We start from the raw sequence: 16,015 nt of genomic DNA on the forward strand, positions 1-16,015 counted from the left end.
TCTTTCTAAACGTAGCTCTTTATTAGCTAGTTATAACGGTAATCTTCACTTGTCTCGGCCATGATCAACTGAAAATGACCTCACGACCTGGGTGGTCTTAACCAATCATAGCGCCATATGATACGATGGTAGAATGCAACCAATTACAATTCAGTATGTTTATACATATGAATATTACAGGGGCGGCCCAAGGAACCCGGATAGCACGGACCGGACTACAGTTACAATATAAAAAATATAAAAAATAAATAAATAATGACAGCTCAAATCCCAGGGCGATTTTTGTTTTTGTATAAAGGTATTCTAAATAATACATTTAAATTTGGAGATGAATGGCCCGATTTAAATGTGAAATGTATCAGTGTATTTTTCCGTATTGCCTATTTAATCTTTATAATTAGATTATTCAAATATTAGCCTGTTCCTGTGAGTACACATGTATGCCTACGTATGTATGTGTGTGTTTGGCCATGACCTGCTTCTACTATCAGGTCGATTGTTTACGTGCTTTCAGACATTGTGGGAGAAGCACATGCTTTCATGTGGAAGTGGATGACGTCACACACAAAGCCGGCCATGATTATTACAAGTTTAGATAGCTGGCTAAACTAATCTAAAAATTGTTCGCTGACATGGCTAATTTGAGTGACTGTCAGTGACTGACATAACAAGAGAAAAACTGGGTGCCCTACCGCTAATGTTGCTTATGCCTGGAGCCAGCCCTGCACATACCCAATGTGTGTTACACACAATACACTTGGAATGTGAACCTACTCAGAAATAAAGTTATTACATTAGATTTAGATTTTAGTCATTTAGCAGACGCTCTTATCCAGAGCGACTTACAGTTAGTGAATACATTTTTTTTTATATACTGGCCCCCCGTGGGAATTACATGGAACTACAGCCTATTATGTCATCTTAGCCTGTGATCGGTGGGAATCTTTGAGGAATTGGGGAAATTGTATGATTAGATTAGGTATATCTTTTAAAGTTTGAGTGGTTCACAAGATAAGGATGTGTGCCAATGACTAGAGAGCATTTTTACATATTCCAAGAATCTGATAAAGACGCACAATTTATCCAACGGTTAGATCCATGAAATGTAAATGTTTGTATGATGGTTAGGACTTTATCCCTTCAATTGCAATGCAGAGATAATAACCCAATAGAATAGTTCAACATTTATATTGTCAAGTTGCGTCAATTCAAATCTGGTATAGGAACAAAAAGAGGTCAATACACGTCTTCTAAAATAGACTAGTATTTTAATTAATGGAAACACTTGAATGGTAAATATGATGTTCGTATATACGGACTCACTGAAACACCACGCAGGGCAGACAGAGAACTGAGCTATTGTTATAAGTTCCTCTTTAAATACTCTGACAGAGATAGTTCCCGCTCCCTGCTGGGCCTGTCAGAATAGAGGCTGGGTGTGGTTTAAACTTACCCAACCTATCGTTGGCGCACAGGCTAGTCCCAGGCCCTTGGCGCATCCCTGTTGCCGGGCATTAGTTGTTATCTTTACAACTTGTCTAGAAAGTCAGCACTTCTTCATTGTAGCAGTACACATGTCCTTGAGCAGTTTAACAAAGAGGCAGTGTGTGTGTGTGTGAGACACAAATCTATCTCAGCCTACCCCCTAACGGTTCCTCACATTAATCACAGCTTGTTATGTTAAACAATCTATATCAGTACAGCACAAACCTATTATGTTTAATCATTAATGTATTCTTTCTAAGCTAGTCATCACATCTAGTTATAAGAAAATAGATCCCAACAATATTATTTCAGCATTTTATTTTTGGGGGAAAGCCATGCTTGTATTATCTGTAATCGAGTCAGTTCTATACTGTATTCTGACCAATGGCGCTGATTTGACACGGATTGTATTTGCCCACTAGATGGCAGCAGAGATTGAGAAATGACCTCTGCCTGCAGCATAGCATAACGCATACCACCACCATAAGAGGCTGCTACACCAACTTTTCAGTTCAACATGCCTGGCTGGCTTTTATCAACTTTTTCTAATGACTGTAGGACTTCACCTACTAATCTATAAATTCCTGCGTTTTTATCTGAATTTCGCGTAGGTTAAAAAGGTTACAATGACGCCATAGTCTGCACAGGTGAATAGTGCAGAGAACGGATTGCATGACTTTGGCATTTCTCTGGCCGCTGTTTTGTCGTAGAGTCTCTGGTAAGTTTTGCCCTTTTGCCTAGCATGCTGTTGAAGCTTTCAGTTGAAAACAAAAGTCTATTATTTGTTAACAAATGTTAGGAAATCGTTTTTTTGTTTTTTTGTGCCAAACAAATAGAAATGTTCATGGGCTACTGTGTGTTTATTACTATTTAACTTGGTTCAATTCTATTTATCATGGCTTGTCTTGTCTTGACACTTTCTTGGAGCCTACTGTGGATGTAGCCTACGTTTTGTTCAGTCTGAGGCAGTGTGGCGGTCCATTGTCCGAGGGAGCTGAGTAGAAACAAATATAGGTTCTGTAAAAGAAACGTGTCCAATAAGTATACAGCATTGAATGTGTTTTGCTACAATATTTTGCTACGATGTGCACTAGTAACTCAGTTGTCTGTTGTGTTGTGTGTGTAGCAGCTCATCCTCTGTGTCTAGGTCTACTCACCTGTTCAGCAGTCTACCCCCTTTGGCTGTATCCCTTTTGTCATCATTAGTGAATTAAAGTGATTCCATGCCCCAGTCTTTGATCACAAGATGTCAAACACTCTCCTAATTAAATAGTGAAATGTTAAGAGTATAATGGTCTTGAGTTAAACACTAACGTTATGTCTGGAAAGATTATTCTACTATAGCCTTAGAGAATCTAGGCCTGTCAGGAGATCTACATTACGATATGCTGCCAGTGGCAATGAATAGATTATTGACTTACAGTATACAAAAGTAATTCAGTAAGCCTTGGATAAGTAAGCCTTGTCTGAGCCAGAACGGTCCTATGGGCAGGAGCATATCTCCTCGTGTTTAAGTAGCCTGAGGCAGCTTGATGTACAAGTACACCCTCTGGACATGACGCTAGTCTAGCTCCTGTTTCAGTAGCCTGAGTCAGCTTGATGTACAAGTACACCCTCTAGACATGACGCTAGTCTAGCTCCTGTTTAAGTAGCGTAAGGCAGCTTGATGTTCAAGTTCACCCTCTGGACATGACGCTAGTCTAGCTCCTGTTTCAGTAGCCTGAGGCAGCTTGATGTACAAGTACACCCTCTGGACAGGACGCTAGTACAGCTTGATGTAGGTTAGTGTTTGGAGCCAGGGTATTAAAAAGCTCTATGTTGACATTGAACCTTCTAACCTGCTACCTGAACATTCACTATGTACAGTCAGTAAGTACCCTTCCTTTGGCAGTGAATTCGTTTGTGCATTGACGTAAAAGGTGTGTTATGCCAAGCCTGGGTATATCCCAGGGTCAATACATCATGACTGGGCATTCCTGCAATAACGGCATCATCTTCTGGGCTGCTGAGACAAGAATTACATCATGACATAATGTCCATGCCATCGCATCACACCGATGGCTTGGACTGGGAGGAAGAGGAAGTAGCAGAGATGTGTGTGTGTGTGGTAGCGCTCTTGGCTGTCGCTGCGGCGATGTCTCCTCTTGGCACTGCCTGAGGGACTATAGGAGAAACTATAGGGTAACACTGGAGGTTAAACTAAATACTCTCTCGCTCGCTCTCTTTCTGCAGTGGAGAAAGGGCAGGCTGTCTGTGATGACATCACCTTCTGATTGACTACCTGAGTGAAGGGAGACGAGAAGGAGGGAGAGGGTGTAGGCCTACTCTGTGTATATGGGTAGTTGCCATTTGGCCAAAACGAACGTGGGAAAATGATTTATTCAAAAATTGCAATAAACTATGTCTAAACGATTCAAAATGTAATGTGACCTTCGACTACCATTTCCTGTATTAAAGCCTTGAATTTGTCCTCTGGTGTGACATCATAATTAATGATAATATAGGGCTAAATGTTTAATGTTTAAAATAGACAAGAACATAATTTTACTTATTCGTTACTTATGTTTTTAAATCGGTAATTATATTCTGGAAATTCAATTGAAAAAACACATAATTTACTTGTGTAATGATGGTAACCAAGTGTCTCTCCATTTACATTTTGAGTAACAATGAGACATTTGACAAAAACCTAGATAAAAAGCTATTTGTTTACTTGTGTGTTATGATGATGTTATCTGCAACAATTATTTTTACATTTTGTTCAAGACAACAACTTGTATTTATTTGTTGGACATTATGTCACCCCACAGGACATTATGTCACCCCACAGGACATTATGTCACCCACAGGACATTGTCACAACGATGGACAATACACAACAGGAAATAACATTTTACCATTAAAACGTAATTAATGACACTTTCAGAAGTTTTCTGACCGCTGTGAAATGCCACTTCTATACATAAATAATGGATCATTAAAGGATTTTAAATGTACTCATTCCAATTGAAGGGCCTAGAAAGAGTCCTGTATTGTTATTTTTCGTCACAACCTCCCAGAGTCGGAGTGGGTAATTTGCCCGCCCGCTGCCTTCCCTGGATGTGGTAGCTGTTTCTTAAGCTCCCTCCCTGGAATCTAACCCTGATTCCCTGTTACCATGGTAGGCACAGAAAGTACCATCGAAAGTTGATAGGGCAGACATTCAAAATTAGACGTCACCAGTCGAAGTTATAGAGTCACCAAAAGCGTTTGCGGTGCCCGAGAGTACCCCGCATGGGTCTGAATAAATGCACACATCCCCAAAGGTCAGCACTAGTTGGCATGTATTACCTCTAGAACTGCTGCAGTCATCCAAGTAACGTTGGAGCAATCAAATCCCCGACCTACCAACAACTGAAGCCGTGAAAGCAGAGGCACCGCTCAAGAGGTGTTCTGTTGGAGTTTTTTTTTTTATATGTGTGTGTTTGTGTGTGTGAATGAATGTCTAAGCTGTTACCCCAGGGGGCTAGTTACGCTATCTGTTTCTACTTCACTCCTAAGGACAACAGACCTCAACGCAGCCTCAGACAGAACAAAACGTAGGCTACATACACAGTGGGCTCCAAGAAAGTGTCCACTATTCAAGACAAGCCATGATAAAGACTTGAACCAAGTTACACAGTAATGAACACACATTAGCCCATGAACATTTCTATTAGTTTGGCACTCAAAACAAAACATTTCCTAACATTTGATTGCTGCTAAGGTTGATGGCTCAATCCTGATGCACTTTTGAAAATCGGACCATATATGCTCTAACTATATTTGACAAGACTCATCGTTGTTCATTTGCATTTTCCTGTTGTCTCTCTTGTATAAAGTGCTTACTTTAAAGTTAATCTGGATGAAAACACTGACTCACTGACACAATGTTTACGATAGTAACAGCCAGAGCCCAATCCTTAGCCATAGGGTGGACACTTTCCCCAACTGCTACATGTGTGTCTTATGCATTGCATTGCAATTTAATCAACTGTCAAGACTGCAACAAGCAAGGCCAATATAGCCACTCCTTATTCAAACGTATCTATCTTTGTCTGGGCGTGTTGAGTTACGTAATAACCATGTCGGATTGATGGTATCATTGTATCTTAAGAGCTCTTACCAGCCATACAATTCTTTATTTACCCTCCACACCAAATCCTAATCTCTTAATTGTACCATAGCTATAATTTGAAACATTTATAACACGATGTAAAGAGTTAAACTGCTAAATCTAGTTAGATTTTTCATTAACGGAGGACTAGCCTCTCCTATTGTGATATTATTTACTGTTTTACTCTTAAAATATCAAATTGTCTTACCCACTGTACCAAAACAGCCAGCAACCTGTAACTCTGATTAAAATGCAATTTCTGTCATTTATGTTTGTCATTTTTTGTGTTATTTCTCTTTTTACCACTAAGCATTCAGACAGAGGAGTTACAGTGAGGGGAAAAAAGTATTTGATCCCCTGCTGATTTTGTACGTTTGCCCACTGACAAAGAAATGATCAGTCTATAAGTTTAATGGTAAGTTTATTTGAACAGTGAGAGACAGAATAACAACAACAAAATCCAGAAAAACGCATGTAAAAAATGTTATAAATTGATTTGCATTTTAATGAGGGAAATAAGTATTTGACCCCCTCTCAATCAGAAAGATTTCTGGCTCCCAGGTGTCTTTTATACAGGTAACGAGCTGAGATTAGGAGCACACTCTTAAAGGGAGTGCTCCTAATCTCAGTTTGTTACCTGTATAAAAGACACCTGTCCACAGAAGCAATCAATCAATCAGATTCCAAACTCTCCATCATGGCCAAGACCAAAGAGCTCTCCAAGGATGTCAGGGACAAGATTGTAGACCTACACAAGGCTGGAATGGGCTACAAGACCATCGCCAAGCAGCTTGGTGAGAAGGTGACAACAGTTGGTGCGATTATTCGCAAATGGAAGAAACACAAAATAACTGTCAATCTCCCTCGGCCTGGGGCTCCATGCAAGATCTCACCTCGTGGAGTTGCAATGATCATGAGAACAGTAAGGAATCAGCCCAGAACTACACAGGAGGATCTTGTCAATGATCTCAAGGCAGCTGGGACCATAGTCACCAAGAAAACAATTGGTAACACACTACGCCGTGAAGGACTGAAATCCTGCTGCGCCCGCAAGGTCCCCCTGCTCAAGAAAGCACATATACAGGCCCGTCTGAAGTTTGCCAATGAACATCTGAATGATTCAGAGGAGAACTGGGTGAAAGTGTTGTGGTCAGATGAGACCAAAATCGAGCTCTTTGCCATCAACTCAACTCGCCGTGTTTGAAGGAGGAGGAATGCTGCCTATGACCCCAAGAACACCATCCCCACCGTCAAACATGGAGGTGAAAACATTATGCTTTGGGGGTGTTTTTCTGCTAAGGGGACAGGACAACTTCACCGCATCAAAGGGACGATGGACTGGACCATGTACCGTCAAATCTTGGGTGAGAACCTCCTTCCCTCAGTCAGGGCATTGAAAATGGGTCGTGGATGGGTATTCCAGCATGACAATGACCCAAAACACACGGCCAAGGCAACAAAGGAGTGGCTCAAGAAGAAGCTCATTAAGGTCCTGGAGTGGCCTAGCCAGTCTCCAGACCTTAATCCCATAGAAAATCTGTGGAGGGAGCTGAAGGTTTGAGTTGCCAAACATCAGCCTCGAAACCTTAATGACTTGGAGAAGATCTTCAAAGAGGAGTGGGACAAAATCCCTCCTGAGATGTGTGCAAACCTGGTGGCCAACTACAAGAAACATCTGACCTCTATGATTGCCAAAAAGGGTTTTGCCACCAAGTACTAAGTCATGTTTTGCAGAGGGGTCAAATACTTATTTCCCTCATTAAAATGCAAATCAACTTATAACATTTTTGACATGCATTTTTCTGGATTTTGTTGTTGTTATTCTGTCTCTCACTGTTCAAATAAACCTACCATTAAAATTATAGACTGATCATGTCTTTGTCAGTGGGCAAACGTACAAAATCAGCAGGGGATCAAATACTTTTTTCCTTCACTGTATAGTTTACTAGCCTTAGGATAGGTTGACTGGAGCTCTCCATAGATATGATGTATTAGCTGCTCGTCTGTTGTAGTTCTACCATTCAGGGAGTTATCACTCCTCCTCCTCACACTGTCTGTGTTGACTCCATCCCCTCACTCTGGTCTATTTTGGGTCCTTAACCCGTCAGGCATTCTAAGCAGCCACCCGAGCCGTGAAGGCTACGCCTGGTGGAGAACGCAGCATTGTGGGTGTTTGTGACGAGGAATGGTACCAGGATCACTCAAAATGAATGGTCCTTCATTGTTTCCCCTGTATGCATTAAAAACATAATTGTATAATATAGAAGTATGCCCCAGGAAGACCCCCCCTACCCCCACCCCACCCCGCTAAATCTACCACCGCTGCTGAAAAATACCTGAGTCTAATTCCATTCCGTTTAAGATGGAGGGGCACAAAATGGCTACCGTCTTTCTTTGACCTCTTCCTCAGTGTTCAGTCTCACTGGCAGGTTAATGGTGTCTCATAAAAACCTGATATGGCGCAATCACGTGTAAACTCCAGTGTAAAGGTCCAGTGTAAACTCAACATGCCTGTTTGGGTGGTGGGTAGCGGGTGCTCTCTCCAACTCCGTTGCTCACTGGCAGAGCACGGAGACATCCGATACTCACTCAGTTTGGTCATGTTTCATTCACACAGACAAAGACTGTAATGTCGTTCCGATATCCAAACTAAACTTGCATACTACTTAGTATGCAGGGATGTGTTGGCTAGGCACACAAGATGAAATGCTGGGGCACGTTCAGCAGGCAAACGGTGTGGAACTTTACGGCTAGAAATGACTTGAGTTGATGTGATTCCTTATACCTTATACTACATGCCAGAAAGGCATGTTTGTCCTTCATACTACATTTCTATCTGAACGTTCCACAACGTTGTGCTCTTTTGAACGCAGCCCTGGTGTCGAGAGGGAGATGGCCTGTGATTACCTACCTGCCAGCTATTTGTTTAGTCTGATCTGCCTTGGTTAAAGCTAACAGCTGAGCTATGTGAGGACTCTGAATTACTCCAGAGGGAATAGATGTCCCCACGCTGTCTGGATGACCCCCTCTAACCACTAGGCCTAACACTTGCTGGGTGGCTTGTCAAGAGCAGTTAGCTGAAATGTTTACACCCGCCACATAATTGAGGACGTGGTCTAATGGCTCAGTGTGGTTGGTGGTGAATGGTAGATGTTGCATTTGTGAACCGTAAAGCCTATATTGTATGAATGCCTTAAATACTGTATGCCACAGATCTAAATAGTTACAGTACACTGACCTATTTCTTCCGTTTAGCTCCTGGTGGAGCAGGGGGCCTCCAAGGTCTAAATCATGACCACCCGGGTTGAGGGACCCTTAGTCCTCAAAGAGGTTCTGAGCTCTGGTGGCCTGACAGTGGCAGCCTGGGAAAAATGTGTTCCCTTGTCGGAGAGGGTAAGTGCAGGCTAGGTGGTCCATGATAAGTTGTCTGTGTGTGTGGTGCTAGTAGTGAAATATGTATTTCAAACAAGATTAGGCAGATTTAGTTTAAAGTAGCTGACTGTGATGTTCTGCAGTCCCGATTCAAATACATTATTTGTTTTATTTGTGTACTCCTGTTCAGCACATTTAGTCTACCACATCCCAAGTCATTGCTTTCATCAAAACATGTGGTTTGGTCATTTAGTCCATCAGTGGATATTTATAGCAGTCTTCTGTTGAAGAACTTGTCCTGTTGACCAGCCCGTAGACCTTGTCCTGTTGACCAGCCCATAGACCTTGTCCTGTTGACTAGCCCATAGACCTTGTCCTGTTGACCAGCCCATAGACCAGTGCATGTTTGAGAGGAGCCAGGAGAGATAAAGGGCTAAATCTGTGTGTTATCAGTGACAGCTGGCTCCATGTAGCACACACACTGTCATCGGTGTAAAGACACTTATCACTCTTAACTGTGTTCTCAGTCAGACAAGGATTGATTAGAACTTGTATTTTGAGTCTGGTCAACACTGGAATGTTGCAAATGGTTTCTGTTCTAGAACTTTCTGTGCTAGAACTATTTTAGTTACAGGGAAATGTTGTCAACCAAAGATGCAAAGATGGGGAGAGTTCTCAAAGAGCTGTGTGAAGTTATTGATGAGAAGGAAGTTCATGTCATTTTCACACACATACAAACACACACAAACACATCCTTGCTCTCTCTACCTGTCATTTCCATAGCTAAGTGAAAGGTTATATGAGGGTTTGCATGCCACCAGGAAGTCAGGCTATCTCATCCCAGAGAAACGTTTCCTCAACGTTCATATCGTACCAAACAAACATTACCTCTACGTTTCTTCATACGCCTACACAGTGTAGTTACTCTAATCAGCTTGTGTGTGTTTTCCCTCTGATCTTGTGATTCCATAGCCTTTAACTCGTAACTGAGCTTTAACATAAGAAATGCTGGCTTGGCTTTGAATTCTTCAGCATCCTTATTAATTGAATCAAAATTAATCTGATTATTTTCCACACGGCTGTAACATGCCTGGACTTGAAGAAAATGTATCTGAAAGTAGTGATTATGGTTTGGTTTTTTGCAGTTGCTACCGGTCAATCTTTTGATTTATTTACTCATTATTTAATCAGATAAGTCATGGAATGATTGGTTGATGATGCCATTCTCCACATATAAATATGTGATTGAGTTATTACTGTTTTCAGGCCTTTAACCTTTCCATCCCTTGATCTTTGTGTGAATTAATTTAAACCACTTGGTCTGTAGCTGCAGCCAGCTTACCCCTGAACTTCACAGGACATGTAGGCTAATTCCCTTCCCAGCCCTATGTGCTTCTTGATGTGGAAAAGTTCTGGATAGATTTTCAGTTCTAAGCTGCAACATGTGTGGCGGATATTGGAACTTTGCTCTTGTCAAACATCTAGTGTTTGTTCATTCATGGTTTAGTTAGATACAGTAGGGTGATGTTGATCTATTGGGAGAACCCAACATCTCTCTCTCTGTCTCTCTCTCTCTCTCTCGTTCTGTCTCTCGTTCTCTCTCTCTCTCTCTCTCTCTCTCTCTCTCTCTCTCATTCTGTCTCTCTCTCGTTCTGTCTCTTTCTCTGTCTCTCGCTCCCTTTCGTGTAAAGTCTCTACATTTTCTCACCGTGTGGGAAGAATGAGTCTTGGGTGTGTGTTGCTCTTTGTTCGGACAAATCCTCTCTGCTTATTTACATGGTCTCCTTCCTTTTGTGTTTTCTGTGAGTTTTCTGTGTGTGTGTGTGTTATGCAATCGATTGCCATTTCAATGTCATTCCAATTTACAGAGACTGTTTTAAAATGGAAATGTTGCTGTGCTGGCTCCAGTAATGCAGCAAGGACACTAACAGTGTGTCCTCATAAGATACCGTGGAATAATAGATTTCTAGAGATATCAAGTGAGTCTGTCGTCATGGAGATAGAGATGTTTTCCTGAATACCGAGCTGTGTCTTTCTCTGTCTTCTTTGGAGAGAATGACCTCTTCCTGTCCTCCTGTCATCTTCATATCGCCATGGCGTTCTGATGGTTCCACTGAGCCTGCCTGCGCGGGTTAGGGCAATGAACATGTCTCACGCAGCTCTGTGTGTCTGTGTGTGTGTGTGTGTGGGCGCATGCATGTGTGTAATCTCTATTTACACAGGACTAGCTGGTCAATAGCCCTGTGTATCGGCATGTCACATATTGTCATCTATTTACACGGGACTAGCTGGTCAATAGCCCTGTGTATCGGCATGTCACATATTGTCATCTATTTACACGGGACTCGCTGGTCAATAGCCCTGTGCATCAGCATGTCACATATTGTCATCTATTTACATGGGACTAGCTGGTCAATAGCCCTGTGTATCAGCATGTCACATATTGTCATCTATTTACACGGGACTAGCCGGTCAATAGCCCTGTGTATCAGCATGTCACATATTGTCATCTATTTACACGGGACTCGCCGGTCAATAGCCCTGTGTATCAGCATGTCACATATTGTCATCTATTTAAACGGGACTAGCCGGTCAATAGCCCTGTGTATCAGCATGTCACATATTGTCATCTATTTACACGGGACTAGCCAGTCAATAGCCCTGTGTATCAGCATGTCACATATTGTCATCTATTTACACGGGACTAGCCAGTCAATAGCCCTGTGTATCAGCATGTCACATATTGTAATTGTCTGCTGTATTTTCCCTTCCCTCCATTTCCCTCCAGAGCCTGGCGCTACTTTCTGCTGCAGCAAATAAGGGTGGGAGACTTTGGCTGCTTAGCAACAGTGAATGCTGATTTGGCTTGGTGGGAACAGGCTCTTCCCACTTTGGGAGGGGGGAGGGGGTGGTTACCTGCTCTCTCTCTCTCACTCACTCACTCACTCACTCACTCACTCACTCACTCACTCACTCACTCACTCACTCACTCACACACTCACACACACACACACACACACACACACACTTCTCTCCAACAGTGTCAACATAACTGAACTCTCCCCTCCCACTCTAAGTTAGATCTTGAACATGGCTGGCTGTGTGTGTGCTTTAGGAGGAGGTGTGTGTGTGCACGTGCTGGAAGTGTGTGTGTGTCGTGGAGCAAGTCGAGGAGAGCTGCTGCTGCTGGCATGAGGTGCTCACGGTAAGGGGGAAAACACATTCCACGGCTGCCTTACACACACAAACACACTACTCCCCCCTCCCTCTCTCTCTCTCTGAGAGGCTGTGGGGTTAGTTACTGCAGCACCGCCTAGCTGAGCTTCAGAACCGAAGGGGAGGGGTGGTTCCCTCTCTCTCTCTGAACCTCGGCAGTATGAGTAGAACACTGATAGTATCGGACATGGCGGGGACAACTCTACCACCACATTAACTGCGCAGCAGCGCGTGTGTGTGTGTGTGTGTGTGTGTGGGAGCGTTCATGGGAGAGCGCTAAGTGAGCGCTAGGAAAAAGAGGGAGTGTGTAAAAGGAGAAGCAGCACCATTCTGGCTGTGTTTTCTCTCAGCTTACAGAGGGGCTGGATATCTGGGTAAGTCATGGCTGGACCAACAGTACTTTGTATGATGGAGTTGTGTGTGTGGAGGTAGATAGCTTTACATGTTAACTTTGTCTTGACTCGGGGGCATATTTCAGTCTGATTTCAGCCTGGGTATTTGGATAAAAGTTTTGAACTGAAACAAGTTGTTCAGGATGTTATTACTGATTTTACATAATTAACCTATGTTCCAGTACATTTGACATTTGAGTCATTTAGCAGATGCTCTTATCCAGAGCAATCAGGGTTAAGTACCTTGCTCAAGGGCACATCGACAGATTTTTCACTCAGTCAGCTCGGGGATTCGAGGTTGCTGGCCAATGTTCTTAACTGCTAGGTTACCTGGCACCAGTACTGTTGTAGTAGTTAGCTATAACTTAATATTGACTCTCCTGTACATGAGATTGATGTCCTTTATTAGCATGTCACATAAGACTGACTGTGCATCAATTGTTTTTAACAGACTGACTGAGCATAAATTGTTTTTAATCAGCCTGCCTAGGGGCATGGATTCCATCTGCATGTATGGTGAATTGTATAAAGTTGCAGTCTGATCCATATATTAGCTATGAGCTCTGTACTGTAATGTTCTGCTCGGTAGGTAGCTGGTTTGGCAGCTATCCAGCACCTCTCTCTGACGTTATTAAGAGACTAGATTGATTGGGTGTGTGTGTGTGTGTGTGGCCGGGACACTCGTCACTGTTACACAGCACAGGGCTAAATACACAGGGTCAACACACTCGTTAATGATGTCGCCGGGGGCAAACGGTGTGACGTGCACACACACACACTCCTTAACAGTCAGAGAGTGTCGCATTCACACACAAACAAATACTGTCTGCCTCTTAAAACGGTGTGAGATTTCACACACGCACACACACACACAGTCTGTAGAAGCACTTGTTCCTTTCCGACCCCACAGATACAGCGATGTTTGTATTCTGATAGGGTACCGTTCTCCTGAAACGTCTCGTCCTTGTCTGTGGGTGACCTAGCACGCTACTCATTCCTATGGCAACCACTTTTGTTCTGACAGCGTTCTCAGCTAGACCGAGGTGCTGTCCTAGGAATGGAAAGACACAGGGTATTATGAAGCATCTGACTGTTTCTTCATTTTCATTCCTTGGTGCCGTCTGCCTTCCTGATTAGACAGAGCCTGTTGGCACCATAGAAATCGAGTCTAAGTATCTAATCATTCTATTGTTACCACAGCCATAGGGAAGCCAGGATCTATTGCTGTGAGACGCATTAACGATGAATTGACATGATTACCGACATGTCAATAATTAAGGAGCTCAGGGTGAGTTTTAGTTCAGACAGGCAGTGGAGCTGCCGAGGGGAGTGTTGAAATGCAGAGCTTCAAGGTACAGTCTGATATCAGTAGACATGGTGTGATACAGAGGAAAGCAAAGGCCTGACCAAGATTCGTTCCCATGAGGATAAGGTGTGCGTATCAGATAGATCTGCTGTGCTGTGCACTTCTCAGCAAGTATCAGTGAGCAGAGATATGGATTTATTGAAAAGGTAGTTAACATTGAATGTAATCAACACGTTGGGTAATTTTGTTCCGTTTCTGATTTGTTGAAATTATGGGAAAGTACAGGTGTTGTAACCAAGCATATGTAAAGATTTCTATGACTGTTGTAAAGTCTGGTAACATTGACGTAAATCAGCCAGTGATGACAAGTATTGATTGTGCCTTTACTGTGAACTTTGATGCCTCGCATGGAAAGTCTAAGCTGAAAAATATGAATGGCTTATCCATTAAACAATGGTTTAATCGGAGAAAGGACCATGTGTTGTATTTAAAATATGAATGAATACCCCAATAGGAAAGAGCTGAGTAGGCTTAGTAGCTTCCAACAGGACGTAATGGAATAAGCTGTGGCTGGCACTGACCAGTGTGAGGGTGATTATAGCCCACGGAATAGCTACAGACACACACAGGGAGGTGACCCAACCAGCTGCTAATCCTACAGGAACACTGCACCATTCCTCCGGCTGATGCTGTTTCCACCAGACACGAGGGAGGAAGAGGGGGAGGGAGGAAGAGGGGGAGGGAGAGAGTGGATGAATAGATATAGTTGTGAATAGATATATAATGTTCCCCAACAGGGAAAGAGCATTCCCAGCCTCCCTTTCTGGAGCTGCTGTACCCCGAAGCCCTGACTGACTGACTGACTGACTGACTGACTGACTGACTGACTGACTGACTGCGCTCACTGACTGACTGACTGCGCTCACTGACTGACTGACTGACTGACTGACTGAGGGTTAGGGCAACTGCGGACGCTGTGGAACAAGCTTTAGGGCTGTTCTGATCTCCAGTCAGATTAGTGACGGTGAAAGCAAGGTGTCGTTAGCCTTACAAGTGCATGACAACCAACCTGAGTAAAGAGGAAACCTAGACTAATCTTCCTGGAATGAGAGACATGTTTTCTGTTGAGTCTGTAGAGGGGGATGACGAGAGAGGAAGGTTCATTATAGAAGTTTTGATATTTTCCTGTATGGGTTTACTAATGGCATTACTTTGACCTATTTTATTTTTTCATTCCGTGATCTTCAAATGACGTTATGCAATAGTTAGGCATAGATGCTGAAGTAACTGCCAAAGTTCGAGTCTCGGCTCCAACAGGAAGTGATGTCGTTGTTTGGTCTGATTGCGTAATGTCCAGGAGCCTTGGGAGGTAGGCTACGGTATGACCACTGGCACTAACACAGTCATTTGGGATATTTAAAATCCCTAGGTTTACTTTTATCATATAATTTTCACTACATGTCTCAATCTACCCAGTCTTGGTCAATATTACATTAAATTAAATCATTCAATTTACTGTCGTACTGTGAAGATTACAATGAAGGGGGGAATCTTGTAGGAGAATGATTTGGACCAACGCTGTGTAACTTTAGCCTGTGTTATAGTAATGATTTGGACCAACGCTGTGTGACTTTAGCCTGTGTTATAGGAATGATTTGGACCAATGCTGTGTAACTTTAGCCTGTGTTATAGTAATGATTTGGACCAACGCTGTGTGACTTTAGCCTGTGTTATAGGAATGATTTGGACCAACGCTGTGTGACTTTAGCCTGTGTTATAGGAATGATTTGGACCAATGCTTTGTGACTTTAGCCTGTGTTATAGTAATGATTTGGACCAACGCTGTGTAACTTTAGCCTGTGTTATAGTAATGATTTGGACCAACGCTGTGTGACTTTAGCCTGTGTTATAGGAATGATTTGGACCAATGCTGTGTAACTTTAGCCTGTGTTATAGGAATGATTTGGACCAATGCTGTGTAACTTTAGCCTGTGTTATAGGAATGATTTGGACCAATGCTGTGTGACTTTAGCCTGTGTTATAGGAATGATTTGGACCAATGCTGTGTGACTTTAGCCTGTGTTATAGGAATGATTTGGACCAATGCTG

General features: G+C 42.8%; 1 protein-coding gene across 1 annotated transcript in view; it reads left to right on the top strand.

The window, feature by feature from the left end:
• Nucleotides 1–1,300: 1,300 nt before the first annotated feature.
• The window catches only part of LOC311110443 (uncharacterized protein), a 73,358-nt gene continuing 58,643 nt past the window's right edge, over nucleotides 1,301–16,015 (top strand). Inside the window, exon 1 of the mRNA XM_084188990.1 lies at nucleotides 1,301–2,203. The gene's annotated coding sequence lies outside the window, so the exon portion shown is untranslated. The remainder of the gene's footprint in view (nucleotides 2,204–16,015) is intronic.

The sequence above is a fragment of the Coregonus lavaretus genome, assembly GCF_964263955.1.
Source record: "Coregonus lavaretus genome assembly, contig: SUPER_35_unloc_6, whole genome shotgun sequence".
In the NCBI taxonomy this organism is placed as follows: domain Eukaryota; kingdom Metazoa; phylum Chordata; class Actinopteri; order Salmoniformes; family Salmonidae; genus Coregonus; species Coregonus lavaretus.